The sequence below is a fragment of the Amblyomma mixtum genome, chromosome 6 (assembly GCF_055824585.1).
Source record: "Amblyomma mixtum isolate Tamu chromosome 6, ASM5582458v1, whole genome shotgun sequence".
NCBI lineage: Eukaryota > Metazoa > Arthropoda > Arachnida > Ixodida > Ixodidae > Amblyomma > Amblyomma mixtum.
In genome coordinates, this window is record NC_143017.1 from 114,262,175 (window position 1) to 114,286,005 (window position 23,831).

Below are 23,831 nucleotides of genomic sequence, written 5' to 3' on the forward strand. Positions count from 1 at the left end.
GGTCGCGAAGTATGCGTCCAGTGGAAAGGCTCCCATTCAAGCTGCGCCAACTTCGGAAACAATGCGCCGTGCCCGAGTGAAACAACGAGACTGCTCTGTGATCGCGTTTTTATGACGCGCCAACCGCGGCGGGGCCCTGCTATTTGCTCTGCCCTGTGACTGAGCCCCGAAGCATCGAGCGCCGTAATTCTTTTCTCATTTGTCTCAAGTTCGTCCCGTCGGAACGCTCCTGAGTGGCTTCGTGCAGAGGAGCGTTATGATGCTTTCGTGATCAAACAGTTTTCCAGCATCCGTCTACGTGAAGAAGGCGGGAGAACGATCTACGAGTTTCATTCATGTCTTCGATGGCCCTACGATCGCAAGCGGTAGCTTTCGACTGAAGAGAAGAAACCTCGATGGAGAAGTTAAAAAAAAAAAAAAACGCGTTGTCCACGTATGCTCGGCGTACCCACGGGCGCCTCGCAAAACGAGAAAAAAAAATCAAAACGAAATAAAGAAGGAGCAGCCTGGTCATTCCCGCACCTTCCTGACCCATTCGCTCGGCAGACAAACGCCCGCTCAGAAAGTAAAGAGAGCTGGCAAACATAAGAAGCGGCAGTGTGTTCCGAAAATACCCTCCCTCCGTGCACAACGCCGGGCCGCCCGCCTCACGCTTTCTGGCACTCTCGCCAGCAAGCCAACGCTGGGAGCGCTTCGTTTAACTTTGTTTTTATATTTCATATTTTCCTTCTTTGCATCGTCTCGGCTTCTCCGCCTCGCACGAAGCACCAGTGATGATGATCCCGCAGTCTCCCTCTCCGCCTCCTCGACGATCCTCCTCCGAGGAAGAGGAGACGCCGACGACGCTTCTGCCGGCGGCTCGCTTTCCCAACTGATTCTACGAAGTGGCTCGTCGTCGTCCCGTGACGTTGAGCGTGACGTCGCCGTTCAACTGCCGTCCGAGCCAATGGACTCCGCCGTGGCGTAGCTTCATTCACAAACCGGCCGGCTCGGTGATCACCAGCGCCCTCGAGCGTCGACGCGCGTCTCCGGCAGCTCTCTCTCTCTCTTGCGCACTCTTGTGTTCCCCTCTCTATCTCGTGTTCGTGGACTCCTCTTTCACCGATTCCTGTACGGGACGTTCGTTCGCTCCCCTTTCCTCTACAGAGCGTCCCGTCGCGGTGCAGCTCCACTTGATCGTCGCTGTTGGTTTCGGCTTATCTCCAGGAGGGCAATTCGCCCTCCTCTTCTTTCGCTCCAACGAGGAGAGAGGCAAGAAAGGAAAAGAAACACACACAACAGAAACGCAGAAGTAAAAAAGAAGCTTTGCTGCTTGAAAAGTTACCGTACATTACACACGCAGCACGAGAGGCGGCTGTTTTGCTGTTCTGTTCCCGGAGAGTGGGGGAGCGGGTGCGGAGTCCGTGGAGAGGAGGAGCGCTGCGGTGCCCTTTGGCGCGTCGAGCGAACGAGCGGCGCTGACGGTCCGGCGCGCACAGGCGCACACTTTCTTCCCGAGCCTCAGTCGAGCGGGGTGCCCTCCCTCAGTCTGACGTGGTGCGGTCGTGCGTGCGTGGTGCCTTCTTCGCTCGTGTTCGGCTCTACTACGCCGGGCGTGTTGTGCCTTTTCGGTCGTCGAGCGCGGAGAGAGAGGCCCGCCCGCGCTGCGTCGCCGCTGCCTTTTGGTCCAGTTCGTTCTCGTTTCCCGGGCGTCTTTCCCTGACAGCACCTCAGCTGGAGGAGTTACTGTCCCAACGTCCCCGTCGCACTAGCCCGGTGTCCGAACTCTGGATGTGTGCTGTCACGGATTGACAAGTGCCTCGGTCGCCGCAGTTACGTGTCACCGGGTGACGGGCGAACGCTCGTGGTGAAGAGGGGAGAAGGCGCGCCCTGCGGCGCATCTCTCTGTGTGTGTGTGTTGCGAACGACCGGCGGCGAGACGTCCCAGCCCGGCTGTCTGCTTCGGCGGGTTAAGCCTAAAGCAGGGTTGGGTGGCCCCGGGCTAGCAACGTACAAGTTGCTGGGTAAGTGCAATTTTTTTTTTTTGTGTGTGCTGTCATCTAACCTCCCCATTACGTTTTATCATCTTCAAACGCCTTGATTTGTGTGCGTGTGTGCGGAACAATAAATAGGCTGGCTGTCTGCAGTTTGAGCATCGATTCCGAACTTGCTCTGCATTGAGGATCGATCGAATGAAACGGCATTATTCAACAAGTGTCACATACTGCAGTCGCGTAACAGGTGACAGGCTGCTGACAGGCTGCTGACAGGCTGAAACGGTGAGCGGTGGCAAGCAGATGAGTCTAGCGCCAGAGGCTGTGGCTTTTGTTGGAGTTCGGATGGTGGTGAAATATACTCCTGAGGGGTGCATGAGATCTGACAGCGCATTCGTACAGGAGCGTTTTGGTTTCCTGCTCCCTTCAGTATGCGGCAGTCTGGCAGAGAAGTGAAATTTGCTGTTCCTGCATGGTAGAGACGTATAAAGGCATTATTTTATTTCGAAACTACGCCTGGTCACAGTTTTCAAGAACAGAGTTTGAGCGAGAACCAAAAGTTAACACCCTTGCCGAGCCTCTGATTTGTTAACGTTGCTGCATAATTTATAACCCAAAATGGTCCGCCTCATTCCAACAAAGAGTGCCCTGCGGATCGAAGGAATGCTATCCTATGCTGTCTGCCCGTTGGCGCAACAGGTGCAAGCACGGAGCTGTAGTTGTTCCCAGGTCCATGTCTGTACTCTCAATCCCGCCGCGGTTCTTTGACGTCAGTGCAGTACCTGGCGATACTCCGTCTTCAACCGAGACTCGTCTTTCGCCGTGGACCACCGTTTTGGTACTGGTACCCTGTCCTTCGCTCATTCTACGAGTGGTATTTTGAGCCTGCTACTTTGGCTGTCAGGTGGACGTGGAGTAACAGTACTATAAGCTAGGCTAGTTTGAGGCAGTTCGTGGTCGACGCTGATCATAGTTCTGCAGCCCACCTAGTTCTCTTGATAATTACGATGACGTTCTCTTTCGTTTCGCTTCAGCCCAGTTCAGCTAGTCAGGTTGCTCGCGACGTGTTACATCGACGGCGCCTGACAGGCACAAAGCAGTGGCATAAACGGACACCGAAACTACAGCGACCTGTGCCTCGAATCCAAATCGCGGAAACAAATAGGCACTCATGCTAGGCATCGGAGCCGGCCATCCAAACCAGGGTCACAGACCAGGGAAGCTGCTGCTGAGGCGCTTGCGGTGTCCCGGCTCGTACGAGCACCGCCATACGGGGCGAGCCGTCGGCATAACCACGGCTGCGCAACATAGGCGCGCCGTGGCAGGCTCCGGTGTCGACCGCTATCTGCGGCGCTGCCGCTATCAGCGTCATTCTTTCACCTCTGCAGCCGTTGCAACGCTGGGAGGCTTTTGCAACTGGGGGGCAAGCCCGCGGCAGAGCGTTGTTTTCGTGCGGCGCTGGGGCGGCCCGCGGCGATGCTCGCCGCTTACACCTGGCACGAGGCCCACTGGGGCCGTTTCGATCGCGATGGGCAACGCCGGGAGGGCGGCGGCGCCGCAGGTGACTCCGCGACGTCCAACCGCTCGGAGCGCACGTCTGCCGTCGTTGCTTCCCCCGCCTGATCCGGTTCTTCCCCCGATGTTTTATTAGCTTGAATTCGATCGAGGCGCAGGTTGTTTTGCTCCCATAAAGAAAAAAAGTTGTACGCTGTTGTCAGACTTCGTAAGGTTGTTGCCAACAACAAGAAGATGACCAGTCGCAGCTCGGTTATTGGGGTGTTCGGAATGTGTGGCTCCGCGTGGACAATGACGGACGCAGCGGTACAATGCTCTAGGAGAGGATTTAGAGGGGGCTGGTCGAACCCTCCCGCCAAGCAATAATTTTTACATAGAAAAACATGCTGAACTACCTTTTTTTTTTTTTCGGCGAAAAGAGTCTTAGAAATGCAGGGTTGAAATGGGTGCACCGCCTCCATGGGTGACCATATATCCGCTTCTGCACGGCTCCGAATTAATCTCGACCACCTGGGGCTCATAAACGGGCATCGCACAGCAGCACACGGGGGATTCTCTATTATCGAAATGCGACCGCCGCGTACAGGAGTCTATCCTGCGAACTTGGACTCGATCGCCACCTGTCCACCAAAGTCACTGAGCTACTGTGCCGGGTTGCAACTCTGTCAAATATCTCGCTGAGAAATCATGTAATTCGGGTGCTTTTCGTTTTATTTTTTCGACAGTGATATCTTGCGGGAAAACAGCTGAGAACTAAAAAGTGCATTATTTTAGCGCTTCTCTACGGGCAGCTCCTGGGTCTTTGATTTATAAGGAAGCCATCTTGGGGTTTGGTGCCACATGTCAGTCCAGGGCTCGCAGCGTTCTGTGCGTTACGCATGCACATGCATACTTCTAGGTATGCTTGATATCTTTATTAACCAGCGGCCCGTCGTGCCTTAGAATTTCCTGCTATTGGTGTACTGAATTGTAAGGTACATGTCGTAATCTATATTACTCCAAGTAGCAGTTTACGTAGAAAGGCACAGAGATAGTTAGCAACAGTTGGATGTAATTAAATCCGGATGTTGAGTTCACCGATCCTATGCTTACGTCTCACCCTGGAACATTTAAACCTGTAGGGATAAAACCATGCACATATAGTTCTGGCACGTTGATGGAACCGTTGTTGTCCTGATCGATTTAATGGGCTAGAGCAGCCTGCCACTGAATTGCGGAGGTGAGAGAAAAGGGCTGAAGATGGACAGGCAGTAACCTCCACTACAGCGGCGCGAAATGTGGAGGCAGGACAAAGAAAAGTAGGCCTGGTTGATCAGTCACTGAGAAGTTGTCGTTAGTCGACATTTTGCTTCCTTAAATACTTGCGTATTTCTCAACCCATTGTACTGCCACCTCCTGCGTGTGTTTTAGCGCTTTCGTAACACGCATACTTAGCGAATTTTATCTGGCATATGTGGGCAAAAGTCTGGAAGGAATTCTCTCTTTCGTAACGTTCTGCTAGGACTTTTCAAATCATGGGTAATTTACAGCGAACGCATTTTGATCGCGGCGACACGCGAAAACTGCTGAAAACGAAACCTTGTGGTCGAGATTGCAACCTGGATTCCTTTACTGCTACATTCCCCTTATCACTTTCTCAATTCATACTTTACGCAAGTGTTCGTTCACTGCCACCACCCAGTCACCAATTTGATGTGACAAGTTGTAGTTCTTACTCGACTATTTCTCTTGACTTACTGAAAAGAACGGATGTCACAGGCGGTAGATTCGTTTCCGTGACTTGGTGCGCCGCGAAAGTGTTCGTGCTGGTATTTTAACTGAGCTAGGCGGGCCTCAGCTCGCGCGCAGACAGACCGCCGCGCGTCCTTGGCATGTAATGAATGCAGCTGTCAAGCTGACGCCCTGTGCAGGCTCGCATTCAAAGTCACGCCACCCTTAGTAATGGTCCGGGGCATTGTTGTGGCGAGGGAGGTCAGCTGGTTCGTTATCGGTCGAAACCTGTCCGGGTTTCATTTTATTTGCTTTCGGGGGGTGGGGGTCGTCTTTGCTCTCTTTCACGTTTTATTTTTTTTTTAAATCAGGCCCGAGGATAGCTGCAGTAGTTTGTGCTGGTATTAAATAAAAGCATCAGAAAGCGGCTCGAATACGGACGCGCTATGCTTACTTCTGTCACCAGTATACCTATATCCATATATGATGGTGAATTTGAATTTAAAAAAAAATAATGGTGCAAGAGCAGCTTTCGCCAAACAGCCTATTATGGCACAAGGTATTTTTCTTTACACAAGGTTGGGGTCAGAGGCCCAATTTCTAGCATTTCAACAAGAGGAACTAAGCAACAGGTGTCACATGTGGCCACCCGGCAGCACTGGGTATCAGCCCCACACCTTCTTCATGAGAGGCAGATGCTCAAACATATAGGCCACTTCTTCAGTTTATAGCAGAATGTAGAGCTGAAAAAATCCCTTCTCTGGGCTTACCGGTAACAAATTATAAGACCTTCGAGGATTGCCTTTGAGCAGTCGTTATATCCAGAAATTTCTGTCTCATTGTTCTGATTAAGCCTGCGTTAATTCTTAACGAAATCGGGTGTAATTTGCTCCAAAGTTGCTTACCAAGTAGTCCCGCTCGTCGGTACCTTTTCATTTGCTCCTGCATTTGTCCTGTGCACTATTCTGCGCAACTCTGTGCTTTTAAAAGTAACAAGGTGGCGTGTTTTAGAAGAGTTCTAGCAATACGAAAGCAATAGGAGGGCATAGAGGCTGTACATAGCATTTATATTCGTCCTTCTATGGGCGCACTTTATTTGTTCCCGACTGTCCTTGTCGCTGCTTTCATTCATTCATTCATTCATTCATTCATTCATTCATTCATTCATTCATTCATTCATTCATTCATTCATTCATTCATTCGTGAACATGAATGAATGGATGGACATGTATGAAGCGACACATGCATGTGCAACCTTTGTTAGAAATATACAGCCCTCAGGGTTTCTTTCTGGACCATGCACTGTAGATCGCTGTGCATTGCCAGCGTTCCAAATCTTTCCGGAGGCGGTTTAGGTGCTCTCATCCCTGCCCCCTCCAGATCTTAAGGTTTCCAAGGGTGCCACAAAGGTCCCATTACAGGGTTTAACAGAAAAGCCCGCCACCTGTGAATGTTTTGACACACTCTTATCTGCTGTTCCCCATTCAGCTTTGCCACCCGGACAAGTGTTGAGCGAACCTCTTCGTATTTTCCTTTATATGCTCCTCTCTCTTTTTCTATGCGTAGACTGCGCTCGTATTCGCGGTTGCGCAACGAACGTTTCTGTGCACAGGACGACGCTACTCAAGGGCAGAAATAGGGGCTACCTGGTTGAGGACTCGTAGATTACGTCTAGCGACGAAGACGAAGGAGCCAGGGGTGCCTTGCAAAGTGCCACGACCCTGCTGTAAGCTGCACCTTTCAAACCTCTTCATGTTTCCCACTTCGACGATGAGACGACAGAGCTGAATGAACCGTCCGAAATGGCGCCTCTCGAAAGAAGTCCAGAGGGCCGTCGCCCGACACCATTCTTGTGTTCAGCGTGTCTACGGGACCGGCCACCGCGGCACCCGTATAAGCAGCATAGATCTAGCTGTGGCTGCTCTGGAAGCGGCGCATCTGCGCATATGTGTGTTTAAGAGCCTCCAAACGCGGGCATATGAAGGCGCCCACCTCGCACAGCGCACACGACGCAGGCTTCTAACACAAAGCCCCTTTATGCTATCGTAGCTCCTTGCGACCCGTATGAAGACGGAGAAAGAGGAAAAAACCTTGCTGCAAATGACCCGAGAGGGTAAGGGTACGTTTAAAAGTGTGGCGAAATGGATTGACTGCAACGCCTGTAAGTCGGCTAGTTGTGAGCATAGACTAAAAAAAATCTTGCTTTTGGGCTTGGGCTTATGAGCACTATCCAGGTCACGGGATTGAACCCCGGCATCATTTCAATGCAGGCTAGAAGCGATAGCGCCCGTGTGCGTCCGTGCTGCGATGTCCGTGCACGCTAAAGCGAACTCAGGTGGTCCAAATATGACCCGGAGTTCTCCTCTACGGCTCCTCCTTCTTTCTGCTTCCTTTCACTCCCTCTCACGCATCTTCTCAGACGGCGTGGTTCAGGTGTCCAATGGGAGTGCAGCATTCACTGCGTATTTGGTGCCACGTAGCCGCTAGAGCGCAAGGAAATTTTCGGTCGCAGGAAGGTGAAATCCAATGGCGGCTATTTCGCGTGTCTCGTCGAGTGCCCCCGAGCAGCGCGCATCTCCGAAATCCTTCCTACGCGCACGACGCCAGCGGAGAGTGGGCGGGCCTTGTCCGGCGGCGAGCGTGAGCGCATTGCCGGCGCGACCGAGTCCGTCGTGCCGATGGCACCCGCCGCACTTGACCCGCAAGGCACGCGCGCTGCGGCGGCGGCGGCTCACCTGAAGAGCGAAGGGGGCCGGCAGACTTTCACGGCCGTTCGGTGGGGCTGACATTGGGCCGGAGGTCGGCGAGACGCGCGTGGCCTGCTCCGGCCTGCCGGAGGTCTTTCGCCGCTCCCCGCGGGCCTCACGCGCGGTCCGCGGCACAACGAGCCGCCCCGCGATCACGCCGGGGCTTCGTACGACCGCGGTGGCCTTCGTGCGTAGCTGGCAATTCGTATGTCGCACGTGCACGAGGGTCCAGCTCTGCGGTGAGAGGTCACTCGTGTGCTAATAAAGAAGGCGCTGGCGTCTATTAGGCGGTTCCCGTGTGCGAAAGCGAACACTTGGGTGTTGCGGGTGTACTGAGCCACGCAGTGTATAATACCTCTTAGTAAGAATTCGGAATGTCCCCATGCAGTGAGATCAAACAGTCGCCACTGGTTCGCGAGCATTGGTGAGGGTGGTAGTTTGAGAAAAAATGTAATTTATTGGCTTATTGGGGTTTAACGTCCCAAAGTAACTCAGGCTATGAGAGACGCCGTAGTGAAGGGCTCCGGAAATTTCGTCCACCTGGGGTTCTTTAACGTGCACTGACATCTCACAGCACACGGGCCTCTAGCATTTCGCCTTCATCGAAATTCGGCCGCCGCGGCCAGGATCGAACCCGCGTCTTTCGGGTCAGTAGCCGAGCGCCGTAACCACTGAGCCACCGCGACGGGGCTAAAAATGGAATTTAGTATGACCAGCTGTTTTGAATATTTTTAACGCAATAGCATTAAGGCTCTCGTTCTCTGGCGTCGTCGGCGGCGCTGTGAGCGAAAAAAGGTGCGGTGGTCTAGATCACGTGATCTTGTGACGTCATCACAACGTGTCCGCCTGATTGGGAGCAAACTGTCCACCGTGGCAGGTGGCTATTAAACGGCCCAAGAAGTACTTTGATTTGGGCTAGTTGGTTCATATTTTGAAAGTAGTTCGGACGGCGCGAAAACAACAAAGACAAAGGAGACACGAACACAACAGGACGGGCGCCAACTTGCAACTCAGAGTTGCAAGTTGGCGCCCGTCCTGTTGTGTTCGTGTCTCCTTTGTCTTTGTTGTTTTCGCGCCGTCCGAACTACTTTCAAAATTAAACGGCCGTCGCAAAGCAGGTCTCCGCAGTAGGCAACGAATTAGGCGCAATGAAAAACGTCTTCACAGCTAGCTGATTAAACGCTTGGAGAGAAGCCCTAGAAAGGCTGCTTCCGGCAGAAATACACTGTGTGGCTGTTGAAAGAAGAAATACGTCAGAGGCAAACCTACTGTTCTCTCAGAAAGAAAAGTAGCGCGTACGCCACAAAGCCGGGACACTTGGACTCAAAGGCGAAAAGCCAGTTCGTATGCGCCCTTTACAGCGAACTATATAGTTATACCATTTATAGAATACGGACTCCTGCAAGTGCTTCCCTGAGCTGTAGCAGTAGGGAAGCCCTGTTCTCCTTGCCTTTCTTCTTTGACCTAGCAACTGAAAATAGGAGAGTGACGTTAGACGTGTAACAACATTCGAAGACGTAGAAGAAGCCGGAGTAAAACATTCAAAGGCGCGTGTATTACATATTGGGCTTCGCTTGCGAAATACGGAAGCATATGAATATGAGCAGCTCTGATGCCGCACAAAGCAAGGTGTAATTATAAACCGATGTTTTGCCCCACTTCTGCAGAAATACTTCCCTTTGAGGAAAAGCCACCGGTGTGACATTTCGTCTGCATTGCGCATTTGTCTCTGCGTCCCTCAGGGACGGATTAGTCTTGGCTTACGTCAGTAAGTACCGCACTTGCCTTGTGAAAACGGAACAATCACCACCTTGACGGAAGCGGACCCTGGAGCGCTTTTTTTGCCGTTGTTTATTGCGCACTACAAAATGCTCTTTATAAGCACTATGACACAACAAGCGCATTGTGCAAACTTTTGCACTAAAATTTAAAGATAAGGGTCGAGCTGGTGGGCTTCTTTTTGAAGGGTACTTGCGGAGTAAACTTTCTCGACCGAAACAGCGGGCTTCGTGTTCCTATTAACATCTACATTAATGCAGTGCTAATTTCAGAACAAGAGGACAAAACTCAAATTATAATTTGCCATAACCACACTCTTGTCACAAAAACACTGAGCAGTGAGCTCAAGCCGCAGAAATTTTTAGTGACATGGAACCTTTGAATTGTATATACAACAGGTGTTCCAGTTAAACGTAACAAAGCTTTTAAAAAAAGACGCGGAGTGTCCTAGCACAGTGAAATCAACTGAGGGCTGTTGAGAGTGAGCAGGTATCAAAAAGAAGGCTTGTGGGGGAGGCATTCGTATTTGGTCCTTGGATCTGAAGAAAGCTACAGTGACAGCTGAGCTGCTGACGCATATCTCTCGCCCAGAGCACGCGTAAAGCCCCTTCGGAGGCAACGCTTCCGAGGAAAGCAGATTTTTTTTTCTCTGAAACTCGTTTGGAAGGCTGAAGCAGCACCCCTATCACGTGGAAGCTTTTGTATTTGTGAATTATCTATTAAGGCCGGTACAACTTTTCAATTGACACTTTGTTTCTGAAGTGAACAATTAGAAGGTTTCTTCATTTTTCTTAACAAAGAATGAAACAAACACTGCATGTTAGCCACGTGCTCTCAATCGGGCTCAGTTGATTTCACGGGGCTAGGACGCTGCATCTTATCTAAAAGCTTGCGTAGCTGTAGCCCATCGGCTGTGTTAGGTCTTTTTCGTCGACCGTGAAACAAGAGCGGCGCGATGCGGCGTGAGCAAGTTTGCTTCCGCAGCGGACTCAAGGTCGAAATAGTGTTACCCTACCCCAGCGATCTTTGTTGTGCTTCCTCGCTTTTGCAAAAACCACCTGTTCGTGCATGTGCGGCTCGGAGTTGTTCATAGCGCGCGCCACGAAGGCGAACTCTCATCCCTTGAGCTCAAAGGTTGCACTCTCCTGTCCCTAGCTTTTTTTTTTTATTAGGCTTCTTTTCGCTGATGGTGCAGTGCGCCGCCTTGTGGACATCATTAGCGGGGAATTCATTCCCAGTGATGCATCTCGCAGTGAGGCAGGGGTGTCGGAAGTTTTAGCGATGCATCGCTGCCGTTGTGGTCTGTTGGTGAACTTCGGTGTCGAAACTTTGTTCCTCCACACAGGTGAGTTTATAAAGCTTCCGAAAATTTACTTTGCTGTCCGCTGCAGAGGTGTGCGTCGAGAAATTCCTCCGGCAACCGTGTTAGGTAGTGTAGAGTTAGGAAGCATTTAAGCGAGCATAACATAGCAGTAATGAGTTGGCAGCTGCTAATCGACATTCAAGTAACTTGAAAACTACGAATCTGTAATTGCGTGTCGCAGTGTTTTCATCTGCCTCAGGCGCGGCTGTGTATTTAATGAGCTAATAGTCCCGTGCTAGAATAAACAAAAACAGTTACATCATTGTTGCCCATAATGTAGCCATACATAATATTCGTGGCAATATAAAAAAAAATCGCGTTGCTAAGTGGGTGCGTGTTGAGTGGGCGCAGCAGCTTGTTTCAATGAGAAACACACTCGGCGCGATTGTGGCGATGCCAAATATCATTTCTCCAAATCTCCGGAAACAAATTTCTCCACAAATCACCTTTTTTTTCACGGCACCGCTTCTTGCAGTAATCATTTGCAATTCAGTGAACATTCACTTATTGTTTCTCCAAATCTCCGAAAACAAATTTCTCCCCAAATCACTTTTTTTTTTTTCACGGCACCGCTTCTTGCAACAATCATTCGCAATTCAGTGAATATTCACTTATTGTAATAACAGCACTGCCGTAGCACGGAAACAGTTCTGGCAAGGATAACAGCGAACGGTCTCATGTATTAGAAGAGCCGAGCAAAAGTGAAGCGTACGCCCAAGGAAGGGCTGAGGAGATCGCTCACGCACACATTAAGACATAGGGCTGAGGCGGTACGCCCTTCGCAACGCTAAGTTTAGCGCAAACGCCGGGGCACCCTAGACCCATTCGTCACGGCCTAACACACCGCCGCTGTACAATGCGATCTTCGCTCATTGCGAACACGCTGCAGAACTGGCTCTCTTCTGTGCCAACAAACATTCTTGGTGGGATGTTACTCGGCAGCCCGTGTCCTTCACACGGCAGGCCGGCCCTGCCAGCTTTCTTTTTATTCTGCAGGATGAGCTGGGTTACAGCTCCAGTGAAAGGAAGGACAAGACAACGAATACTAGTATCCGCTTACCCGAGCGTCATTTGCGGCACTGCTCGTTCTGGGTTTATTTCTTATTTTGCTCCTTTGCAACAATGGCTTCGTGTAGCCTGTTTTTCAGCCTTGCGCGGGCCGCTTGCCTTGCCACCGACCTTAACCACTTCGGCACTGCTTCTTGTAGGCGCGCATTTAACAACAGGCAAATGTATGCTGCCGATTATTTGCGAAAAGATGTCGTCTGAGCGAAGGTATTTTACATTGAAATTAAAGACAGTCCAGATTACCTCTGTGTATAATTATCTGGTCCGTTTAGCATTGCTTCTCATTCCATATGTGTTTTCGTGACAGTAAGCCTAAACTCATATCATAGCCTAGTCAATACCGTGGAGCTGCAGCCTGGTGCGTGCGTGCGTGCGTGTGCGTGCGTGCGTGCGTGTGTGTGTGTGTGTGTGTGTGTGTGTGTGTGTGTGTGTGTGTGTGTGTGTGTGTGTGTGTGTGTGTGTGTGTGTGTGTGTGTGTGTGTGTGTGTGCGAGCGCGGGCGTGCGCTTCCATTCGGCATTCTCACACATCACGGCGTCACCATGTTCGCATTTGCCAAGCAGTTGTGCAATTACGTCATTGTAATGCGGTTCGTTGAATTAGCACGGCTGACGGCATTTCATTCGCGGTTGGGCAACCGGTTTTATCGCCCACTCCGAATCTCCAAATCTCCAAATCTGGTGCTACTTTTGCAGCGAATCAGCCAATACAGGTGTCATTCATCCTTTGCATTTCACGCTGTATTCGTAATCAGATTATTAGCCTCGAAAGAAAATTGTTCGGGTCTTTCTGGCCTATGTACACTCTTATAAACGAGCTTAGTAAAAGGAAAACGCGCAGGCATTGGAGGAAATGGGGTGGGGGCAGTATCAATCTAAACGGCCCACCAGTGAGCTGCCCAAATACGTTGCTGCACATAGTGACAGTCCTGTCGACTGCACCACTAAAGATGACTGTCGGCTGCGCCACTAAGAGAATTTTGTAGACTTTTCATCGAAGTCGCTTCTTCGCCTGGTCGTCCTTATTGCTCTGCTTGGTCTGAGCTTGGAATCCGACCCGGTAGTGTGGGTACAGGCCTGTTGATAAGCGTGTTCACAGCCCTTGTTGCTTCAACTTTATTTTACCGAACGCCATGTATACGTTATTCTCCACACACGCGTATGCCGTTGGAAGAGAAGCTCGTCGAGGTCATTGACACGCAAATACAATAATAGCGAGCAGAGCAAAAAAAAAAAAAACAAGCGGAACAAACCATAGACAGCTGGTCTTCTTATTCTACAGATTAGCGGAAGGTCCATGCCTGACAGCCATGTGGGACTAGTTTTGAGTCTAATGGCTTTTCGAAGCACAGCGTGCTTTTTCTCGGAAGGCGGAGCTTCGATGCGAACTCGCATGGGGCTCGAGTGGCAGTGTGCTATCTGCGCGGCTTGTGGGGCGCCGACTGCGGGACCTGCTGCGAGGCGAGGCTATCGGCGGCACGGCCACGTGTGTGTACCTCTTTCGCGCGCTCGGCCGATAAGGGCCGCACGTCGCTGGCGGCTCTTATCTGCGATCGTAAAAGCGACCCGAGAGATGACCCGACCGCTCTCTCGCGGGAACACACACACACGCACGCAGGCGTATACGTATACACGATCCTTGCGAGTCAGACGCCTTTTGACGCGGGGGCGTCCTGCCCTGACAGCGAGGTGCGTCTGGGCCACTCGGCACGGAAAGCACGGCTTGTCCGGATATACGTGCGGGCTGTCTCGCGCGCTTTCGGTGGCAGGACGAAACGGGGGCGACGTGGCCATGTTCTTTTGAAACGCCCGCGCTTTGAAAAGCGAAGCGCCTCGCGCGGTGGGTAGTGTGCCGAGTGAGAGCTAATAGAGAGGTCTTGCCCCCTGAATGTGTCGCACAAAACTGTGCAGTATTACGGAAGCTAGATGCTAAGCTGACACACTGAAGACAATACTTGGCAGTGATCCTTTTCCGGATTAATTATTTTCCCGTTTTACCATCGCCAGCCGCAGCCTGTAACGTCAAAACTTTTATGTAGCAACCAGAGGCCCTCCTGTGTTTCACTGGCTACAGCAGATGTACGGTGCTGTGATTAGGTTACGCTAGCTCGCGTTTTTTTTCCACAGTCGCCTCGAGGTCTTAGTGGAGTGACAGTAATGGCGACGTCCGCACTGGCTTTGTTGCCAAATCAGCTTTGTGCGTTCATATTATGTAAGGGTGCGCCGTTGTGCGCGCGTTTATACTTTCAGACTGCAGCAAGCGAGTGATTACGTTCACGTACGCGTAGATGCCGAGTTTTTCACTAGATCACGGATGAGAACTGCTGGCGGCTGACCTTGCCCAGCATTCGGCCTACACACCGTTACATCGTCGTAGGCTTCCCTTTTCTTATTTCGTAGTGCGACTGAATTTATAGTTACCTGCCGTCGATAATGCGACCATTTCGCTAATTTCCAGAACTTTCCTTCCCGTCGTTTCCCTTTGGAATACAAAAGAACACGCCGAAATGTTGTTACGGACATGTACGTACAAAATGCGCCTTACGTCATCGCCTCAACCCCTCGTGGCTTCAGTATCTGTTGAAACGCAATATTTTCAAACGCATCAGCTGTCAAGCACTGTCAAATCGTCGGTAGCCGTTGTAGGCGTGTGCTGCTCTTTCGTGCGGTCCTGTTTGAGCGGGTTTGTTTGTGTTGCCTCCCCCGTGGAACGACACAAGGTTGCGGGAACCTTGGTACCATATGCCGCGAGCGTCGGGTACACTGCGTGCTTCGGGAATAGAACAGAACGGAGACGTCCGAGGCCAACTACGAGTGCGGCGTCCTCGCTCCTTCTGACAGCAGCTGCCGTGGAAAAGCCGTTGTGGACGCGTGGGAGACCGCGGCTGTGCGCCATGCTTACGGCTGCCTGTCAGCGACGCCGCTGCGCACGGAGGCGGCTTGCGCGCCGCCTTCGGGGGCAGAGATGTCACGGGCGATGCCCCGACGTCTTCCTCGGAACCGAGGGTGCTTGCCTGCCTGACAGTCCTCACTTAATGCACGCGTGGTAGTAGCTGACACCGAGCTAGCTGCTGTCAGCGTTAGTTACGGGCGTTGATCTCGAGTTGCAGGACGCTTAACAGCGCAAGCGAGATAACATCGTCTCGCAGTGTGAGATACGGGTTCTTGTTCTTTGCTTCTCTGCGAACAGGTCGTTTACTCGCGCCAGCTCAACCCAAAGCATCCGCCATCTGAACTCCGAACGTGAGGTTTGCTGTTCATTGCCAGCTATAGTCGCAGCGACTCGCAATTGGGCGAAACTTCTGAATTAAGCAAAGTTGTGAGTGAGGCATTTTCGGGTTAGAAATGATCTGTTTACTCTGCGTTTTTCTTTGCTGCCGTAAGGAACATTTTTTTTTTTTCTTGGCAGCTTGTCGCATTTGGGGGTACAGATTTCAGCTTTGTCGTCGCTAATCTCTCCAACCTGAGCCATCGGATGATGCCACGCTTAATAATCCACCTGAAAGGCCAATTCACATACCTCTAGCCCCCTGCCCTGTCTTCCTCGTACTTTGTGTCTTCTTTGTATGCGCGAAAGAGAACTCTGAGAATGAGAATGGACAAAGTAGCCCCAAAACGCATATTACCGCATAACCCACATAAAAAGCATAAGGAAGGTCGTAATCATTATCAAGCGTTTGTTGGAATTCCGCTTTGCTGAGGTCGCATCTACGACCTCCTGCTGACAGCAATAGCCAAGTCCGTGTTCCATGAAACCCAGTCACTGAACGAAGTGAGGACACAAAGCCGATAAAAAAGAGAGAACAGAATCGTATTAAAGCAAAAGTGAAATAAAACCCGAGAGCTCCGTTAACCTGCTTTCCACTTACAACATTTCAGTCCAATAAAGACGGGAAGTTTTTAGTGAGCTTTGGAAAGTACATTTCAGCAATACGGCGTTGTGGTTCGGAGTAGTGCACTTCCAACAACTGCGCCGTACTTTTCCATGCGGTTTCCGCGGTAACTTGCCGGGTCGCTGGATTCGTTTTTGCTCTTCTTCCCACGCAGATATGAAGCGAGCGCGCATGCATTGTGAAAAAAATGTCTGTACTTTTTATGCGACTGCTGCAGGGGCACTTATTCGTTGGCGAAGGAGCGAATTATTAAAACACTGCGAGCGTGATACCGCTCGTCCATTCCATACAAGGCAGCGGCTGTCTTTGCACTTTTGGAGTGCGCCGGCATTCACTTGTCCACGTTACGTCACCAGTCACTTGCTGCTCGTGAGAGCCGCCACCGTGTGCGAATGTGTTTTTCTCTGCGCCGCGGTTTTCGGAGCCTGTAGATTACACAGCTCGTCAGCAAGAGTCAAAGCGGTTGCCGACGCGAGGCAAACATGCATCTCTCGCCATTTCTCTTTTTGTGATTTCTTTTTTGCTTTTCTAGATAGGCCCTTCCATACAGCTGAGCCAAGTGGCGTGTGCATGCGGTTCGCGGCAGGGAGAGGGGGGGGGGGGGGGGGGGAGATCATCCGTGCATACCCGCGCGCGCTCCTGCGGGCAACTAGTATCCACTTGCAACGCGCGGACCGCGCACTCGCCGTCACCCAAACAACTGCGCTGTGTTTTGTCTGGGAGGCTTCGCCCAACCGTTGAGTGGAGCGCCTTTGCGCGTCTCGGCGATGGGCTCCGGAGGCTTCTCTACCCACGTCGCCATTAGCGTCTGCGCGCGCACGCCTTGTGCCGGCGTTGTTTATCTGTCGTTTTTTTCTTTCTTGCTTTGCCTTTCCTTCTCTCCGGGTACTAAATGACGAACGAAAGGGATCTACTCTCTTTGATCCCCTCCTTCTCATCGCTCAGTCGCTCATTTTTTGGTTCTTAATTGCGTTGCACTGTCAGTGCCGTATATAGGCCGCGCATGCTCGCGTGCTCTTAAAGAAACGAACAGAAAAGCTGTGAGAACGCCGGCTAAGCCCTTCGGTTCTTTCTTTCTTTCTTTCTTTCTTTCTTTCTTTCTTTCTTTCTTTCTTTCTTTCTTTCTTTCTTTCTTTCTTTCTTTCTTTCTTTCTTTCTTTCTTTCTTTCTTGCTTCTTTCTTTCTTCCTTTCTTTCTTTCTTTCTTTCTTTCTTTCTTTCTTTCTTTCTTTCTTTCTTTCTGTAAGTGGAGGACACCTTTTCAGTTCTCTGCAGCCTATCTTTATACTCACTTTGACGTCATGTGGACACAAGAGGTTGCAAGAGGCAAAGAAATAAGTCCAAAAGCAGTTTTTAAAACCAAAGTACAGGCCATCGTGTTACACAGAATGGTGCCGTGAATGGAAGAGAAGTTCTTGCATTCTGCGGTGCAACTGTTGATCAGACAATGTAGTCTCCTTGAAGCTTTCCAATGTCTTTGAGAGCTGTTTTTGCATTTTGTTCGGTCACCTAGCTTTTAATATATAACAATCTCATTCAATTGCCATACTGTTTTTCAAGGTCAAATATATGCGTCTACGCAGCGCATAATTGAAAACAAAAAAGATAAGCGGGGTGAAAAACCTTCTCTTTGACACACGTTCGGTGACCAAATATCGCGAGAACTTCATGCATATGCGGTTGTTTTCGGAGAATGCGCTACAACTCATGTTTGAGCAGCCGTTGTGCGTAGCCAGTTCTGTGGCGAAAAACAAAAAAAAAAGTGAAAGACTGAATGAAGAGGTCAGTGTACGTAAACAAGAGAGAACAGGAATAACTGAGCAGGGCAAACTCGTCGGTGTTTAGTCTGCACGCCGAATAGAGCTGCGCGACAGCTGTCTCCATCGTGCTGTGAGTTACCGGGAATCGCGGGCCTTATATAGAGACGGGGGGCAGTACAAGTCGTCTGCGACAACCGCTGCGTACAAATGCCACCGCGGGCTTCCACCACCACCACATGGTGTGTCTCGTCTGTGCGCGGCAGCTGCTGCGATATGTAGACTCAGCCCCTGCTGTTTAAACACCGTGGTCACGCAGTCGAGGTGAAGATAGGAGACGTTCGCGATGCGTGGCTTGTTGGACGGGGCGGGAGTCATCGACCACCGGCGCTCTGATTGAACAGCGCGATCCGCATGATTGATGGGGCGGAGACGTACCCGCCTACTTTTTTTTCTCCCTTTTTCAAGCTAGCCCTCTCTTTGTCCTCTGCTTGCCATGAGCTTTCCGGAGGTGCGAAGGCAGGCTTGAATTCCGTGATTGTGACTGACTGAGCTGCTCAGAATGATTGTCTTCGTGATAGCTGATCGTGGAAGGTGGTTGCGGAATCTTTTTGAAAACATGCGGCACTCGTGCGAACTGCTCTGCTTGCTGCTAGGAAAATATATGGTGGTTTTGACAACAGTTTTGGCTTTGTGACGGTAGCTAAAATTTCGCCTATAAGAAGAGGCAAATCTGCTATTAAGCGCGCTAACATTGCCCTTGTGGATTACGAATGCCGCAAACGAGTGCTTTCGTCATTATACATCCTGGAAAAAAATTTAAGGAAACGGGAAAGGGAAAAGCGTGGCCTTGTCCAGAAGTCGACAAGCAGTAGACATGGATGACGATATCATTTCTTTGGTGGTAAGGTTTGCAGTGTTCTCCGGCAGCAGGGTATAACTCAAGCAGGCTTGGGACTACGAAGTAATTACATCATTTTGTTAAAAGGACGAGCTCCAACCAAGTAATAGCTTGTTGAAGAATGTTATGGTTTTCATTTCATTTGCAATAATTACAACTTGCCTTTTCTCACCTTTGTGGTGGATATCTTTTTCGCACAGACATCGCACGCTTGTTGTTGGAACCCTGGCGTTCCTTCAGCTCTTTTGTACTGCAGCAAACCTATACTTTCCTTCTCCCTTGTCACTTGCAACCTCCTCTTCAAGAGTCCGTAGTTATTCAGGGCACAGTGATCAGCTGTATGCGAAGCCTGTAAATCTTTTCCTAGGTGCGACTAGCTGAAATTACCAATGTGCCGTGAAGGGTACAGTACCCAGAGCTCCAAACTTCGCCAATGTGGGCGGCACTCTCGTCCTTACAACCTCCGAAGGTTTTCAACGCCAGAACACGAGCCAGCAGCAAAACGAGTGCGAGATTCCGACAAAGACAGTCTGTGAGCTTTTCTCAATGTACACTCGTATGTGATCCGGCGCGTTCGAGATTCGTGCATTGTTAGCAGCGGGAGTCTGCTCCCTCGACCGTCGCAGGATCGGCGCCAGCCTCGCTTCGCTGCCTTCACGGTTCGACACGTTTGTGTGCTCTCTGCCCGCGCAGGCGGTGGGCTTGGCGTGGGCGGGTGCGGCTCCGTTGGCGTGTGCACTTTCCCTGCCACCGCTACTCTGTGAAAGGTCGATTTCTGGCCCCGCACGCCAGCTCTTCACAGCCACTCGCCATCCAGGCCTATATAGGCGTCCTCCAAGCGCGTAGGGGCACTGTTCAGGTCTTCTACCGCACCCCCACCCGTCCGGAGGCAGCGAAAATGGATCCACGCAACGTGCGCACGTTATGAATCCTTTGTGGCGGAGTCACACAGCTGTTTGGTTGTTTTCGCATTAAACTCTATTTATTGATTGGCGAGTATCCATCCGGGCGGCTAACCACGGTAACTAACCTGACCGTGACTGAGGTGAGTATCCTGTCTATTCCCTGCTCTCGAGAGCCACAATCGTAATTTATAAAGTGTGATCGTATAACGCCGCTATCTCACATGCGAACATTTAGGAGCAGCTTCATGAATGCGCAAACTTCCTTTGCGTCGAACAGCTAAATTGTTGGCTAAGACATATTCAAGCCATTGAGAAGGATGGCTGCCTATATAAAGAACAGAACCTGCCTAATGGAGGTTTTGTGAAACTACTCCTGGCCACTGATATTTTGAGGGGACAGAGCTCCTTTGTCGCTTAGGACGGTCGCTTAGGACGGAACCACTGGTCAGATCTTCAAGCGTGTAGTCGGTGCACATTGTGCGCATATGGCAAGCAATAATTCGTGACTAAAGACGTCGTCGAAAGCACGAGGCAAAACAAACAGCAGTTCGTATCAGCTTTCGGGCAGCTGTCAGCAGCTCCGGTTGCAAAGAGCGCTGTTAATGCTTCCACCGCTTGCTTGGCTCGCATCCGTTGCCTTCAGCAGCGAGGGTGACTAATTGTACCTGCCGTTACATCGTCAGGGTCTGATTTGTTGAGCGATGTGCGCACTTATGGTGCCAATACGCACAGCCGTTCTATTTAGTCCTTTCATTTATTTTCTTTCATTTCCGAGCCCTTTTCAGCTTGTGTGCAGCACCCCTGTACAGAGTCGCTTGCGAGGCTGAGTTATTAATGGCAAAATATCTTTGTACGATGGCAACAACCTCGTGCGCGCAGAAATAAAAGAGATTGCACTATTTTTCTGCCATTTCATGTCTGAAAGCGCAATTGCTCTTCAATCAGCAACAACTGCGCTATGTGCTGCTATTGGTTCGGCTTATTGGGGTTTAACGTCCCAAAGCGACTCAGGCTATGAGGGACGCCGTAGTGAAGGGCTCCGGAAATTTCGAACACCTGGGGTTCTTTAACGTGCACTGACATCTATATGCTGCTATTGGTCAGCCCATTTTGTGGGGTCATCCGCTGAAAACCCGCGAATGCCTCTCGGCTATGTTTTCAACTGAGAGGTGATACATATCGAAGCACTGCACAGAACTCTTGAGCTTTTATGTTTTTGAGTCTTTCCGAATCAAGTCAATCGCCTGCTAGCTACCACCGTACTGTGCCCAAAATGATGGCGAGAGCATAAACCTATTATTTAATGTTTCTGTCGTCACAAAGGCGGCCTCGATCAAAAAGAGGCCAACGACAGGCTTTGAAGACCATGAAATGAGGAATTTGGGTCTGACATGTTTCGCAACTCAGGTAGAAAATTAATCTCTCAACACCGGAAGAATCGAAGCTATAAGCTAAACTCTGTGTACATTTATGAGAATTTTAACTTTAATCTGGTATGGCGCCGTTTGATGTTTCAGACATGGGGCGCTTTATTAATTATTTATTAAGCAAAAACACACGGCCGTTGAATTCGTCCGTGTTCTTATATCGTCCGGTGAAAGCGAGCGGGTACAGTTGCTCAGAGAGAGAGCCAAGTGTCACCTTAAGCTTGCAAGTCTCTCCTTGGGGGCTTATACACGCGGCTCGCCGTGGTGCGCTCCTCCCATCTCGGAGGGAACATTAGAGACCACGCTTGAAAATAGCCCGCTTTCTTGTTGCTCGTGTGGCGGCGATGACGCCCCCCTCGAAGGACGAGCGCGGTGCTCTTGAACTCCTTAGCTGTGTGCCTGTGCGCCACTTCCTCCTTTCTCTTTCTCCCTCTCTCTCTTCCTTCTTTATACCGCGGCATCCCTGGGCGTCGTCAAGGTATCTCAGAGGGTTGCCGGTGAGGAGGATCCTTGCCAGGAGAGTGACGCAACTATTACACACATGCAAGGGTGAGCAAACTCGCGGCGGGGATTTCCCTGCCTGACAGATGGTCCTTCATCAACAACGAAAGGCGACCGAAAATTTGGGGGCTTGCCGTTGCTCGCATCGTTCGCCTCTTTGAGGTACGCAGCTTAATAACGCTGCATGTCACTCCAGTCTTCTGCTGTAACACAGGATAGGTGTTTTTAAAGATAAGGAGAGGCTATCGACTGCCATAGTTTGGAGGCTGCAGCCTTCTCCTCCTCAGCGTGGCGTGACGGTTATGAAGTTTGGCCTGGAAGGCAGTACTGTTCAGGATTTAGAATCCTGAAGAAGTTACTTAGGTATAAGTCAGCTTGTAGTCCTTTACCACGGGCTATCAAAAATTCTGTAGAAGCCGTGAGGTTTACATATGTATTTATGAGCTTTAGGCGGTCGAAACCGTTAACTCACTCGATGATTGTTTTTATTAGTGAGAACCTTCTGAGTAGCACCTTGATAGATTCTCTAGGGATAATCTATTGCTTAGGGTTCATTTGCAGTTATTTGCTTGCGAAGCTCGTGTTGGCCCACGCCGTGAAAATGGCGTCGATAAAAGGCCGCTCGTGCTTTTCCTGACGTTCATTTGAGCGAATGAAGCCATTGTGGGGATTTGAGTGGTAATGAACAGAAGAGTGATGCGCCCAAAATACAGGAGAAACTAAAAAAACTTCCCCTAGAACATATCCACACGCGTGGCCATGAATACGCGCACGCAGAAAATGGAAACAAATGAAAATTGATATGCCCAAGAAGCCGGACCGTGTACCTCTAAGTCAGCGCATACAGTAGAGCCCCAGCCGTATTTGTCACCGCGGACAGTCCCTGCTCTTTTCCCCTAACGCATCTAAAAGAGTCCAGCTTGCGTTGCTAGTTAGGAGGCGCGGAGTCATAGCCCAGTGAACCCGTGCAATGCGGCTCCTCAGAGCGGCAGAGCGCGCACCGCCGCCGCTGTCTTCGTCATGTCCCGCTGCCGTGGGTGGAAGAAAATAAAGCCGCGGCCCCACGCGGCTTTTGCAGGGGGCGATGCGTGTTCGCCGCCGTTGACACCCGCGCGCGAGCACCCGCGGAGTAAATTTGGCCCCCACCCGCCCCTCGCGCGCTGTCTTCGAGGACGCACGGCGCCGCTGCCGCAGCGCGCGACTGTTTCAACAGCGCGTCTATCGTGTGCATGAGTAAGCAGTCCACTTAACGACCACGGCCGCTGGTTACGTGCGCAGTCTTAGAGGGCACAGAGGCGAGTGCCAACAAAGAGGAGTACTAGTAGTGGTTAGGCATGGTCCGCTGTCTTCTGCCTGACGCACCTCTCCCGATATGGAACAAGCCTGTTTTGTCCCCTGAGAATCAAGGTCTCCCTCTCCGCATTCGAGCTGCGTTGCATTATGCAGTCCCTGGCGTTGGCACGACGACCGGACAGCTTGGTACAGTCTTTGTCAAAAGTAACCAGGCTGCACGTTTTTCTTATCAGTCGTATATTAAAGCTATTATGCCAGCCCTCAAGCTCTAAATCTCTGTATGGTAAGAAGAACCCCTGTTCTCACCTTCAAAGAACTTTTTGATCTTCAGGGAAGCCGTGAGGGCTCTGTTATACGAATGAGAAGCAAACCATGGAGCCTGGTTACTTTTGACAAAGACTGTAAGCCTTATGGGCCGGAATAGAATAACGATGCCATTCCAATTCTATTCCCTCTCGCCCTTGGACATTGACCGAGGCGCCGCCCTGCACGCATTATCATCAGGATCAGTGAGTCTGCTAGTGGATGGCAACGAAAGAATGGAATCGAGCGAAAAGAATGGTTTGATACCGTCCCAGAAGTTTCTTTGGTGTGTTGAACAGGTCGGTCAAGTAAGGCGACACTCCGATGACCATCTTGTTCGCTTTTGATTTCACAAAGGCGAACGAGGGAAGGTAGCAACCATCTCGGCCTTCACTCTTGGAATTCTGTCCTGACCGATATGATAGCGTGGTGTCAAACAGTTTCTTATTGGAAACTTAGATTGTGCTCTTATTTATAAACAAATCACACTGTCACATACGCAGAGGGAACTCAACTGACCTAGTGCTCTGTTCAGTGGGTTCAACCTCGGATTTGCTAACTATATTGTTGTTGTTGTTGTTTATTCACGCAATACACATACATTCATAGACCGCTTAAGCAATGCAGTCCAGGCAGCCAGTCAATGCGCTGAGCATATGACATGTTTGCAAGCTTAGACATCAACCGCACACTCTTGAA

The 23,831-nt window shown here is 50.7% G+C and overlaps 1 protein-coding gene across 2 annotated transcripts in view; it reads left to right on the forward strand.

Moving 5' to 3' along the window:
* The first annotated feature begins 1,413 nt into the window (after positions 1-1,413).
* Positions 1,414-23,831, forward strand: part of pnt (ETS transcription factor pointed) — a 196,877-nt gene continuing 174,459 nt past the window's right edge. The window contains exon 1 of one of the 2 annotated variants that reach the window (XM_089548842.1): positions 1,414-2,003. The gene's annotated coding sequence lies outside the window, so the exon portion shown is untranslated. The remainder of the gene's footprint in view (positions 2,004-23,831) is intronic. The other variant, XM_089548836.1, reaches the window with a different exon arrangement.